Consider the following 13194-nt stretch of genomic DNA (forward strand, 5'->3'; position numbering starts at 1 on the left):
AGGTTAGGCGACTGTTGCGGGGCTCCCTTGACCAAGAGGGAGCCCCGTGAAAGGAGAGCTGCAGCGGCGGAGTCCCCCGAGATTGCCCCGGTAAGTTAGAAAGGGCTGGGGGGTGCGGTGTGCGGTGTGCGGTGTGCGGTGTGCGGTGTGCGGTGGGGGGGGGCGAGGGGGGCAGCACTCGTGTGTGCGTGTGTATGTGTGTGTGGGAGGCTGTATGTGCGTGCGTGCGTGCGTATGTGGGCGCTTCTGTGTGTGTGTGTGTGTGTGTGTGAGAGTGCGCGTGCTCGTTTGAAATCGCCTCCAAGGCGATGCGCGCGGCCAGCAGTGTCTCCTGGAAAGGAGACACGGCAACAATAGGCTGTCGGCGGACACGCGCTTCCGCGCGTGCAGCCGAGACCTAAAAACTGGGAGACAAGATAGTATCAGTCAGACATTCAGAACATGGCAACATGACTGCACACCGCTCAGCGAACATTCTTGGACCAACAACATGTTCAGGCAATATTATGTGTTACCAAAATTAATATTGCCTAGCTTATTGTCTTTTCACTACGTATGTTTTTAGTTGACTCCTTTAAATCTGCTTTTTGTGGATACTAAACAAGTTCATGGACACAAACCATGGATACAGTTATTATTAGTATTGGTGTTATTATTATCATTATATATTAATATTATATAATATAATTCTACCATCACAACTACTACTATTACTAATAATAGGAACTTGTTTTTTTATACAGTGCTACTATCCACACTTCTGCAATTTCTAAGCACTGTAAACCACAGAAAGTAGTAGTATCAACTCATGGTAATACCATGTTTACTCAGTTTCCTTAAGGTGCTGAATATAGCTGACCCAAAATATCCACTGCGTATGTCTTCTAGTCATTTTTAAAGAGGTATTCACGTTCAAAAAAATGTGTAGGTTTTCCTTTCAGCACTAAGTAAATTGCACATTTACCAATCCAAAGATCAGAACCTACCACTCCCATCAGGGGATTACACTCACTGTATAACCTGCACTCACCCTTTGGTCGCTCAGCACTGAGCAGTCAGGCTTATTACAGAGGCAATGTGTGAATCATTGGCACAGCCCTATCAAACAATAAATACACTGAGTGTCACAACAGAGACCTCACGCATGTTGTATGCAAATAAAGTTTGTATTGAGCACACAAACTAAAACAACATGAACATCATATATTTCTGGGCCTAACTCATATTCAGAACTATCACTAGAAGTACTAGGCCCAACCGTGTTAAAATGGCATCAGTATATGAACACTGGGTAAATATCCTACTTTACCCCCACCCTGGCAGTTATTATTTGTCAATACCACAAAGTTATAGAGTGCACCCCAAGATCACAACAATATCAGAAATGTGTACGCACAGTTTAAAACACTACTTTTAGGCAGCACTGTGGGCTCAGGCCACAAAGGTAAACAAGACAATGTCAAACGTAAGATTCTTTTGGCAAGGAATCAATGTGTAAAGCAACACAGACATGCGGTGCAAGTAATAACAGGCAGTCACTCCCACATGCTCCCTCGGCACAGATTCGCTGTGCCATGGATATCAGGCAATTCAGTTGACAATGTGCATGCAGATCATATGTCCCAAGCCCTCCTACACCGGTCAGCTAACCCCAACAACCCTCCACCCATGAGGTAAAGATAAAGAAAACCTTCCCCCTGGATCCTTGGCCGATTGCAGCCAGATCACACTTAATCAGCGTCCCAGGGAAGAAGTTTGGGTAGGTAGCAGGGCTAATTAGGCAGCAATCGACAAATAGGGGTTTGGTCAGTACTCTGGAAGTTAACTCATGGTAGGCAGAGCAGAAGCAGGCTGAGGCCAATAGTTGTTCTCTCAAGGGATTTCACATTGTGCCTTTTGGCTGCTGCTCAGTTCTGTGAAGCACAGGTTTAGGCCATGCAGTCTCTTGACCCTCTTCCAATTACTCTCAAATGTATTCCTTAGCCCATTCAATCATTCTCACCACCCTGGCCTGGTCCGGGCAGTTCTACCTGGTAACACCAAATCATTGGGGCGAGGAGAGAGCATTTGGTCCACCGCAATGAGGGCATGAAAGGAACAATCAATAATTGGGGGATGAGGCATGGTATCCTCCTGGAAGAAGGGGCACCACATCGGACACCCATTAATCAAACTAGCACCCGGGCAATCCAGGCACCAAGGAACACCAATCCTCTCTTGTGCATCACCCTGGGAATGAGGCACAACATCTGGTGCATGTTGTTCTGAGTCGCACCAGACAAATCCGGTCACAGACACAGATGCAAGCTCAGCAGTGCTGCATAAGGTAGAATGAGGCACAACCACTGGTATGCCCTCACATCGCAGGGTTGTAACCTATGAATCGGACACCACACGCAAAGAGCATGCAGTTTGAATGTCGCATGAGAGAGATGCAACATGATCGATGAAGTAGACCATGGGAAAATTTGCTTTCCACTAAGTCTTATACATATTGAGGCCAACAATGCAGGGCAAACACTCCTAAGATGTGGGTAATACTTTTTGGGGCCCCACACACAGCAATCCGGTCTCAAGGTACAATTCTTCATTCCACAAACAGACCACACTACCAATTGGGATCCAGTAGACAATGTGGGCACTTTAGAGGGCACCACTCTCCAAGTATCACAGGTAGATGATGTGGGTCCCTTGTGGGAGGTCTTTGATTTCCCAGAGACCTCCACCAGAGAATGGAGGCAAACCAACACACCCTCGGAGAGCACACTTCCGGGTGCTACACAGCAGCAGGTAGTCAGCCTAAGCCAGACACTATTAAGGAAGAGTGTCCAGTCCCTTCCAATGGCAGTAATCCTCCTTGTGCACAGATTCCTCTGGTTTTGTCACCTTACAGATCCCGTATCTCCAGTCCCACATCCCCACAGGTGTATCTCTACATTGTTGAAGTATGACTCCAGTAGTTATACTGTAGTGTGGCTTTGAAGTTAGGGGTGGTTCAGAGGTTTTCCCTTTGAACCACAAATGTCTCCGCAACATGTTAGTCCTGTCTGGTATGGGGCTGTGTAATGCAGATCTTCATCTTTAGTGGGGCCATGATCTGGCTCTCAGATGCCAAGTGTGAAAACCTTTTCCACTGGTCTATCAAGCCTGGCCCCTCAATTGGCAGAGGTCTGGCATTACAACTGCATGCCCAATGTTTATAGCCGCTTCTGGGGAATGCTCAGGTGTGCTCTGCATTCTCGAGTGTGGACTTGAGTCAAACTGAAAGGCACACAGAGTATTAGAGCAAAGAAATGCCCACTTTCTAGAAGTGCAAAAAGAACAATCGATGGACAAAATGCAGAACAATGCCATACATTCACCCAGTACAGAAATCTGGGCCTAAATCCACTGTTTATTTACTCCCCATGCCATTCCAGTTTGAATCCAGTTATATGCAAATCAGTCTTGACCCTGCTCCCTATGGGAACAGTCCAGCTCAAACTGCGAGGCCAGGTCCTCCCTGGACTGGACACAAGCATTCTAGGACTGGTTTCGTGGTGTCACCCCTCATCAGCCAGGATAGCTCGACTCCAGTGACATGGAGAGCATGCGACCCACGTCTGGGCGTATCCGCCCCACTAGGGGTGACAAATGCAAAAAGAACAATTGATAGACAGAAAGCAGAACAATGTCATATATTCACCCAGTACAGAGATCTTGGCCCAAATCCATTGTTTTTTTGCTCCCCATGCCATTCCAGTTTGAACCTAGCCAAATGCAAATCAGTCTTAACCCTGCTCCCTAACGAAACAGTTCAGCTCGAACTAACAGGCCAGGTCCTCCCCAAACTGGAAACAAGCATCCTCGGACAAGTTTGGGGGTTTCACCTCATCTGCCATGATAGCTTGACTCCAATGGCATTGAGAGAACTGGACCCAAACTGGGGTGGCATGGTGAGCAAAAGAACGATGGATTTAACCTAGATCTATTGACTGGGAGTGAATGTTTGATTTGCTCTGCATTCCATCCATCATCTATGTCTTTTGCTTTCTAGAAGTGTCATATCTATGCTATTATTTACAAATCCCTCTTTACCACAGGAGATGGTTGGTCATTGTGAATTCAATTATATGAAACATTATGAGGCAGCTGCTCCACTGTCAGCCACTATTGCAGCTTGAAGTAATTTCAACCATTCCCCCATGTCATCCTATGGGAAGAGTAAAACTCATAGGTAGCGGAAACACACATGGATAATCTTCACTAACTGGGCAGGGAACACACATGTGTACCTGCCCTGCCTTTCACCTACCATTTCCTTCACCCCTTAAGACTTACCCCAGGGGTGCCCTAGTGTTAGTGAAAGGACTCCTCAGGACTAGCCAGTGGTTTAGACCAACCTGAGCATAAGTGCAACTGAGCACACCCAGGCCTGCAGTGGCAGGCATTCATACATGTGTAAACACACCAGAGGCGCAAGTGTGTACCCCCAAGGCCTGCAATGGCATTCTTGAGGCATGTTTAGAAACATCTGGTAAGCATCACTTCCTAACGTGTGAAGGGTGCGTGTACTTTCATACTGCATTTACAGTGTTGAAGTTTCCAGGGTCCTAAGACACCTAAACGAGAATCAGCAAAACCCATGCGTTGTCCCATGGGAAGAGCTGGCCTCCTAGGTAGGGAAAACCCACATGGGGGTCTTCACTACCTAGGCACGGTTAACTGCCCTGTCTTTCGCATACACTTGCTCCACCCCTAAAGGCTTACCGTAGGGGTACTCTAGTGCTATTGGAAGGCCCACTCAGGTTTGGATAATACGTTTAAATTGTCAACCTGAGCAAAGGCACGACTGTGCACCCACAGGTCTGCAATGGCAGGCTTGATACATGCTGGAAAGGCTATTCTAGTGGGTGACACAGTCAATGCTGTGTCCCACCATCAGCCAGTGCAGTAACTGCCCTGGGCACGTGGTGTACCTTTTTACAGGGCACTCACAGGTACAACACCTAAACCAATCAAGTAAGCACCTCTTCCTAGAATTTGTAGGAAGGGTGCACATGCTTTCAAATTGCATTACATTGGAAAAGCGCCAACAGTCCTAAGACCACGGAAAGAGAATCAGGAAAAACCAGAAGGAGAAAAAGCTAAACGTTTTAGGGAAACACTACCTCAAGTGTGTCAGGTCTAATAATATTACTTTGAAAAATAAGAGTAAACAGTGTGTTGACTGGTTTTTGCAGCAGGAGTGCTAGTCCGGCATTGCCAAGCAACTTTTAAAGCCATTTACACTTTGGTCAGTACCACTCACTTTTCAGCATATGCACCACAATGGGCCATGAGCACTGAGCAAATGAAAACATTATTTTAGGGATATATTCGCATATACTGAGAGACCCATCTTTGTGGTGTCATGCTCCAGTTAACAGTTTCCTTACTTATCTTGTGACCTATCAGTTCAATGTTCTTAGCAAAATTGCATTTAATCATGTAACTCTGTCTGAAAACAAAACTGAAATCTAACATGTTGAATGTTTATCAAGAGCTGTAGCTTTGTTCAGAGCTTTCAACACGAGCAGTCTGCACTACAGTGAAATTCTTGTTTTGCTTTATCAGAAATTAAACATGACACAGCATATCCTGTAAGCCAGAGGTCTCAGGGACTTTGCCTGTGTTGGCAAAGGGCATCCCAAGGGTCACAGCTGCAACTCTTGGTGTCCCCTAATTGAAGTCCATTCTCTTTGTAGTCAAAAAGATAGAACAATTGAAAGTTCAACCTGAAAAGGTATCAACATTCATCCAAGAAAATAACCTGCTTTGAGGTTACCAGAATAGATTGTGGTATGACTGTGGATCAGAAGCAGCAGAAAATTCCACATGAGATGATGTTAAATGTACCTGGATGATAAATGAACTACCGTCACTCTTACCACTTCAACTCTCCCTTGCCTTTGATATTGTTCATCATCTCAAGCTTCTACAGAGCCTCGACAACATGAGAGTGCAGGGCACATAACTGAAGCAGATTTTACCTTTTCTATCAGAGAGATAATCACCTCACACCTCCCTTCGGGTTAACTCTGCTCAAATCACAACTAACTTACCGAACAGCTTTACCCACTTTTCAACGTTTACCTTAGCTCGCTATTGGACCAATTCTTCATCTCAAGTGTTACTCTAAAGCAGATTGTACACAATACATACATGGGTATGAAACCCCATCTGACTTTGACTCATTCAATGTGACTCGGTCTCAAGTAATCAAATAATGGATTGAAAGAATCGGGGGTATCAAGTTGGCACAGGTAGGTAATTGGGACAAATAGGGACCCTATCCTCTAGTCAGGATGAGGGAATTACACTCCTAAAATAACCCCTGCTCACCCCATTCATAATTTGCCACGAGCAGCAAGGCTTCATCTCAGAGGCGTTGTAAGTTAAGCATTTGTGACTGCATATAGTAACCCAGTCACAACACTACAAATGGACACCACACAATGTTTTATATGACAAATAAGTATATTTTATATAGAGTTACCACAAGACCAATAAACCACAAAAAGAATCCACAGTACTATTAGCTTTCAAGAGTTCTTGTTCAAAAAGGCTTAAATCAAGGTTCTGTGCGAGTAGGTAGCCCAGGCAGGCTACAGCGTTGTTGAAAATAACAGAGTCAACCAAATCCAGCGGACCGCGTCGGTACGGGCCCACTCAAATACTCAGTCACAGTACCACTTACTTGGGGCGACAGGCACGGATGTGAGAGACGGTTCCGGTGAGCGTTGTGGTGCAGAATGGAAGCGTTGCACGACGCATTGTCCCTCTATGCGGTGCAGGCAGCAGCCCATTGACAGAGTCGGTAGATCCAAGGCTTGCCTTGCAGGGCGAGACGGTGCTTTGATGCGATGCTTGCAGCTTGCGGTGCGGCGAAGGAGCCGGAGTTTGGGGGCTGGCGTTGTTCAGTCCAGACAGCGGTGCGAGTCGGGGGGTGCGTGGCAAAGCGTGGGAGGTGGTGCCCAACTTCGGTGCGTTCACAGGACTCGAAGTCAGCAGCAGTGACAGTGTCCGTCAGACCAGTACGAGTCGGTGTAGCGAGGCGTTGCACGTTGTGGTGTCCACCAGTCGTGGTGCATGCTACGGCTTGGTGACGGCGTCAGGACGGAGTCAGTAAGCGCAGAGATTGCGTTTTTCGAGGCGGGCGTTGCTTGATGCGGTGCCTACAGGACACTGGGCCGGTCGTGAGAGTTGGTCACAGCCTCCTGCCTCTTTAGCCACTTGCTTCAAGCAGCAATTCACAAACGCTGGTGAAGTCCACTGGTCCTGGGACTTCAGTCAGGGGGCAAGCTCTTTTCCAAGCCCTTGGAGATCTTTTGCACAAGTTGAAAGAAAAGTCTGCAAAGTTATTTCTCCTCTCTTTGGCAGTCAGGCAACCACTGCAGGCCAATCCCCCAAGCAGCACTTCTGCTTGGGAATAGTCTCTCCTCAGTTTCTTCAGGTTCCTTCTCCTCAGCAGAGGTTTTGTCTTGTAAGTCCAGAAGTGATCAAATTTCATGGGATCAGGGTCCCAATACTTATACCCCAAAATCCTTTGTTCTCTGAGGGGTGAGGGACTTGTGCCCAGTTCAAGCCAGTTCTGAAGCACTCTGTTTACCAGACTTCTCCTTTCTTTTCACAGTGCAGGGCAGGCACATCAGACGCCCCACAGGAGGTGCAGCCAGCATTGTGGAAGGCAAGTACAGTCCTGGAGCACTTTGTTGACAGTCTTCCTTCTCTTCTTTCAGTGTGCAGGGCAGAGACATCAGACGCACCACAGGAGGTGGAGCCAGCATTGTAGTGGAAAGGCCCAGCCCTATTCAGGTCCCAGGTGCAACTCCTCTCTCCCATCTAGATGCAGATCTCCCTATTCACCACCGGGCTGCCCCAGCCTGTCTCTTGGAATCCCCAGCCCTGTCATTCACAAAACCAAACGAAGGAATACACAACCACACAGAGGCGGGCTCAAATGGTTAGGCAAGCAAATACCTACTTTCTAAAAGTGGTATTTGCAAACACAGAATATTAAAATAAACTTCACTAAAAGATGTATTTTATTATTCTGAGTTCAGGCATACTAAACTCGAATTTCTACCATGTTCTCTGAGTCTGCTAGGATTATAAACATGTAACAATCCAGCAGCCCATTCTGGCCTATGGAGAACAGGTAGCCTTGCAATAGTGAAAAACGAAAATGGCTGTAATTCACTATTAGGACAAGCCACACACATCAGGGATTGTCCTACCTTATACTTACAATGCACCCTGTCCGTGGGCCCACCATGGGGGTGACTAATATGAAGTCAAGGGAAGGTTTAGGGACTGGCAAGTGGGTGCACTTGTCCAGTCAGCATTCCAGTCAGCAGGACAGTACCAGACTGAACGCAGGCTCAGCAATGGCAGACCTTAGACACATTTTACGAGGCCACTTCTATGGGTGGCACAACCAGTGCTGCAAGCCCACTAGCAGCATTTTGATTTACACGCCCTGGGCACACTTGGTGCACTGTATATGGTCTGATAAGTAAACCAAACAGTCAATCATGGAATCACCAATTAATACATTCATTTACAATAGGGAGAGCATATGCACTTTAGCACTGATCAGCAGTAGTAAAGTGCCAAGGGTTATAAAATACCCAACAACGGGTCAAAAAAATATAGGAGGAAGGCAAAAAGTTCGGGATGACCCTGCAAAAAGGGCCAAGTCCAACATGGATGATATTGAACCACAGCAAAATAAACATGTCACAAATCAAAGCACTCATATGTGGTTAATGGATCAAACACCAATCATCAACAATATGGCCTCAGCAAGTAGGCCCACCTCCAAACTACTGAGCCCAAGCATTGTATCTTGGGATAAATATGAACTCCATTGTGTCAATCACAATAAGGTGGTATTGTTTTTCTAATATGTTTGAACTGTAGCTTGGTACTTCTTTCGTCGTATCGACTCTAAGGGCATTTCCACCTACATAGCTTGAAATGCTGGTCTGGCACAACCGACTTTTAGCTCTCCCACCCCCGGAAGCACGCGTCTAGTTGGCCTCTGGCAATACATGCATCACTGATGGCTCTCAATGATTGTCAAAAAAAGTTCTCACGAATAAGAGGCATTTACTTGGGGAGTAAATGGACTGAATCGGTTCTGTATTCTGATTGTTTTCTGATTGACTGCATGTAGTTAAGGCGTTACCACTGCCTTTTTTTGTTCCAAAGAGTGTGGAATCTTTACATAGTATGCTGTCGGCTAGAGTAAGATTAAGCGCTGGGACAGCAGTGATGGTTTGGGAGGAATCCTCTAACATGTGTTACTCTAGCCCGAGATGCGTAGCACTTGGCAGAGCTGGACTAGTTCCTTGAACGTTTATGAAGGTTGTCATTTCTGTTTTGCAATTTTATTTTCGGTCATTAAAAGGCATTTTATTACTATTCAGCCCAACCAAGTAAGCCATGACTGCTCACCTGCAGGGGCATTCTTTCAAGTGTGCACCTACATATTCAACGGAAATTCAAAGCCGGCATTTTTTAATTTTTTTATTTATTTCCAGTCAAACATCAAAGCCGGAATTTTAAGCCGGCTTCATACCATCTAAGCTCCCGCGTCTGTCTGTGCATCCCAAAAGCGCTTGCATTTTGACGCTTCCCTGAAACATGCAGGAGATGTATAGGATTACTCTCAAATATTAAAGGAGAGAATAATTCACTATTCTAACTCAAGTTCTCAAACATTTTAGCCACCATAATTTAACGTCATCAGTGAAAACTGGAGAAAAAAACAGAACACTGAATCCCCACGAATGAACCTAATTACAGCTTGACTCCTAACGGGCACAGTAGTAATACCACTGGAGACATCCAGTTGCGAGTGCATTACTTCTTAAGGAATAAATAAGGCTGTTAATTAGTTTACCTTGACTTCTGCGAGGGGAGTGTTGACGTTTTCAGACCATACCGTTGCTAAATGCCACGCTGTATTTTCCAGTAAATTAGCTCACAGTCACTGCAATAAAACACCCCGACTATGTGCGCGGTTTGGACCTTCAACTTGCTTAACCACATTTAGAAATCATTAGAAGCACCTGTTAACACCTACTTCCGGGTTCTTGTCAACAGTAGTGCCCCTTTCCAGTAAAGACAGCTGCAACTCAATAACTTGGTGGCGCGAGCACGCTCACGGTGGGGAAACTACGCCACAAGCCGTGTAAGAGGCGAGCAATGTTAATTGCGTGCTGGTAGGCAGACAGCCCTCTGAAAATGAATAACACTGTTAGGAAGCAACAACAGCATGTCTACGTCAGTATCTTAGTAGAAAAAACAACCCGTGTCAAATTCATTGAGGCCTAGGTTATGTTTTTTCATAAAGCATTCTGTATAATAAATGATTCTTGGGTTTTAAACGGATATACCACACAGGCTCTGGCTGTTGATTTCTTAGAAAATCGACCCCATGCGACTTTACATACTTTGAAACATGTAGTGTACACCACATATAACAAGCATTTGCAATGCAATAGGTTTCGCAGTTGGGAGAGTTTGAGCGATTGGCATTACAAATGGCAATGCCTTTTATTTACGTTTTGGTTTTTAAAACCTAAATAAAAGGCATTGTTGTTTACAATGCCAATAGCTTAAACTCTCGCAAATGCAAGACCTATTGCATTGCAAATGCTTGTTAAACTAAATCACCCATGCAACAAACACAGGCCCCCTATCACTGTGAATGTTCTCATAAATGGCACATCTATTAGCCCCCTGTAGAGGCGACTCTGGACTATCTGGCGAAGTGTGCGTCTCAGCGCTCCCATTAACGCCATCCTACTAATATGGACAGAATAATGCACTCCAGTGGGCGCAGAAAAATGCACATTTTGTTGGCGCAATCATGCAACTGGTGTTCATGTAAAATGCTCTAATTCCTTCGGGTCGAGTTTGTGCTACATAAAACTGCAACAAAAAAAAGCATTGGCTTAGCCAATAGGTCTCGCTTTTGGTACCTTATAAGTATTTAGTTATGCTGCACAATGTTCTTGGTGCCGCAACATCAACTGTTGCATGGCTAAAATACTTATAAGGTCCCAATGGCGAGACCTATTGGCTATGCCAATGCTTGTTATTAATTGGCACCATCTTGCTAAGACAGCGACAAAGCCAGTCAGCATGGTATGAGAAGCAATTACCATAAACCACGGATACAGGAAAGGTCAGCCCGAAGTTGTGAGGTACTGGGTTTTTCAGAACCGGTGCTTAACCGGTAACCCAGCGGTGTCAGGGAATACACACCCAAAGACCTCGAGTCCTTTTCCTGATTTAGACCACAGAAACTCAGAGTCTTCTAGGTGAAGTCAAAGATCGGTTTATTGGCTGCAACCAAGGTAACAAGTGTCCTAGAAGTACAACACATGGAAGTATGTTCTCAGGAGACTGCTTCAAAATCACGAAGTCAGGCTTCTCTTCTTATACAAAATAATAAGCTTCAGGCAAACATTCCTAGATTTTCAGGATACTATTCACATATTTCGATCATAAATAATTAACAGAGTTATGATGACAAGCTCACATTTCGTTTGTCTGGTACATAATAAATTACTCGGCAAGGTCCGGTATTTCAATCAGATATCGGTGTTTCCCCAATAAAATGAGCACGTTCTCATCATAAAACAAGTAGGAAAAGAGAAGGAGCGGGGCCAGGTGTGGGCAAGATTTGGCAGGGTGAATGCGTGATGAAAGGGTTTTATGGCCGGGTGCGCCTAGATGCTATCTTGACCGGCCACTGGGAGAGGAGCTGACCAAACGTGTTGGCCTGGGGCGATGGTTTAAACCTGCCCAGGTCACGAAAAAGTCAATCAAGGAGTGCTTGTCCTTATGATATTGGATTAAGCCTATGTGAAGGGCACCATACAAAATGGCTGCCGTATATAAAATGGAAGCCAGGGGTTCAGGGTATAAGTGACGATTTCGAGGTGTAAGCAACCTTCGAATGCGATGAAAATGTTTGTGCATAATGTACTCGCCATTCTCGGTCTTTTGATACTAAATTTGTCGTGGTACGATGAAGTTTTATTCTTGCGTCTGAATGGTTATACGAGTTTGGATTTTCAGTACTACAGTTGTCCTCCCATTGGGATGGCATCACTTCACGAGTCTAGTGTCCTTACCCTACGGAGGGAGGACCCCCTTACATTAGGGATTCCCAACCTATTTCTATGCCCCACACCCCTAGGAAATGTTTGATTAATGTTCACACCCCTAAAAAAGTCTCACTTTCCTATTATGCTTACAGTACATACTTTGTCTCTATGTTGCACCCCCAAAATGTCATCTCGCCCCCCCGGGGGTGTGGCCACCCCAGGCTGGGAACCCTTGCCTTACATAAAGGACAGACTGGTAGCCACCCTGACCTGCATCGAAAGGTGTCATTGTAACCAATATCAGGGCTTGTCAGTGTGATACACAGATACTGCAAGTGATTACAAAGTTCACTTATAGTGCCGCATAATTCTGTAAAACACCAGTGCCGCTGGAGCCTCCCACTCTCACCTGTATGGAAATGTGTCGTTGTAACCGATCTCAGGGCTTGTCGCTGTGACACACAGATACTACAAGTGAGTAAAAAGTTCACTTATAGTGCCGCATAGTTCTGTAAAACATCAGTGCTGCTAGAGCCTCCCACTCTGACCTGTATGGAAAGGTGTCGTTGTAACCGATCTCAAGGCTTGTGGCTGTGGCACACTGATACTGCAGGCAAGTACAAAGGTCTACAATGTGCAGTGAGCAACGCCCCAGAACACAAAAGGACAGTGTGCACTTCTACCCAGACTGCTTGTTGCTAAGATATTAAACTTTCCCTAGCTCTCCTTAAAGGCAGCTATGGTTACCCTAACAAACTCCATTACTGGGGTAATTAACGCCTCGTCTTCAATTGTCTGTACGGAGTAGACACAGAGTGCATTGCTACATATTTTTAATGTTGCAATTGACTCGAAATATGTCATAAATGTATTCACACCTCGATATACATAAATATACAACCAAACTCTCTCAAGCAAATTATCCAAACAACAGGTAAGGAATTCCTAACGCCTAACGCTTGAGAGCCTGTAAAACAGCACATGGCAAACAGGCAACCTCAAATCTCTGTTTTTCAAAGAGTCTTTCTAAGGTCAGGCTCAGCTCGCC

General features: G+C 45.5%; 1 long non-coding RNA gene across 1 annotated transcript in view; it reads right to left on the reverse strand.

Moving 5' to 3' along the window:
• The window catches only part of LOC144791097 (uncharacterized), a 192855-nt gene extending 182788 nt beyond the window's left edge, over positions 1 to 10067 (reverse strand). The window contains exon 1 of the long non-coding RNA XR_013602296.1: positions 9929 to 10067. This is a non-coding gene — a long non-coding RNA (uncharacterized LOC144791097). The remainder of the gene's footprint in view (positions 1 to 9928) is intronic.
• Positions 10068 to 13194: the final 3127 nt, after the last annotated feature.

Source organism: Lissotriton helveticus, chromosome 11 (assembly GCF_964261635.1).
Source record: "Lissotriton helveticus chromosome 11, aLisHel1.1, whole genome shotgun sequence".
In the NCBI taxonomy this organism is placed as follows: domain Eukaryota; kingdom Metazoa; phylum Chordata; class Amphibia; order Caudata; family Salamandridae; genus Lissotriton; species Lissotriton helveticus.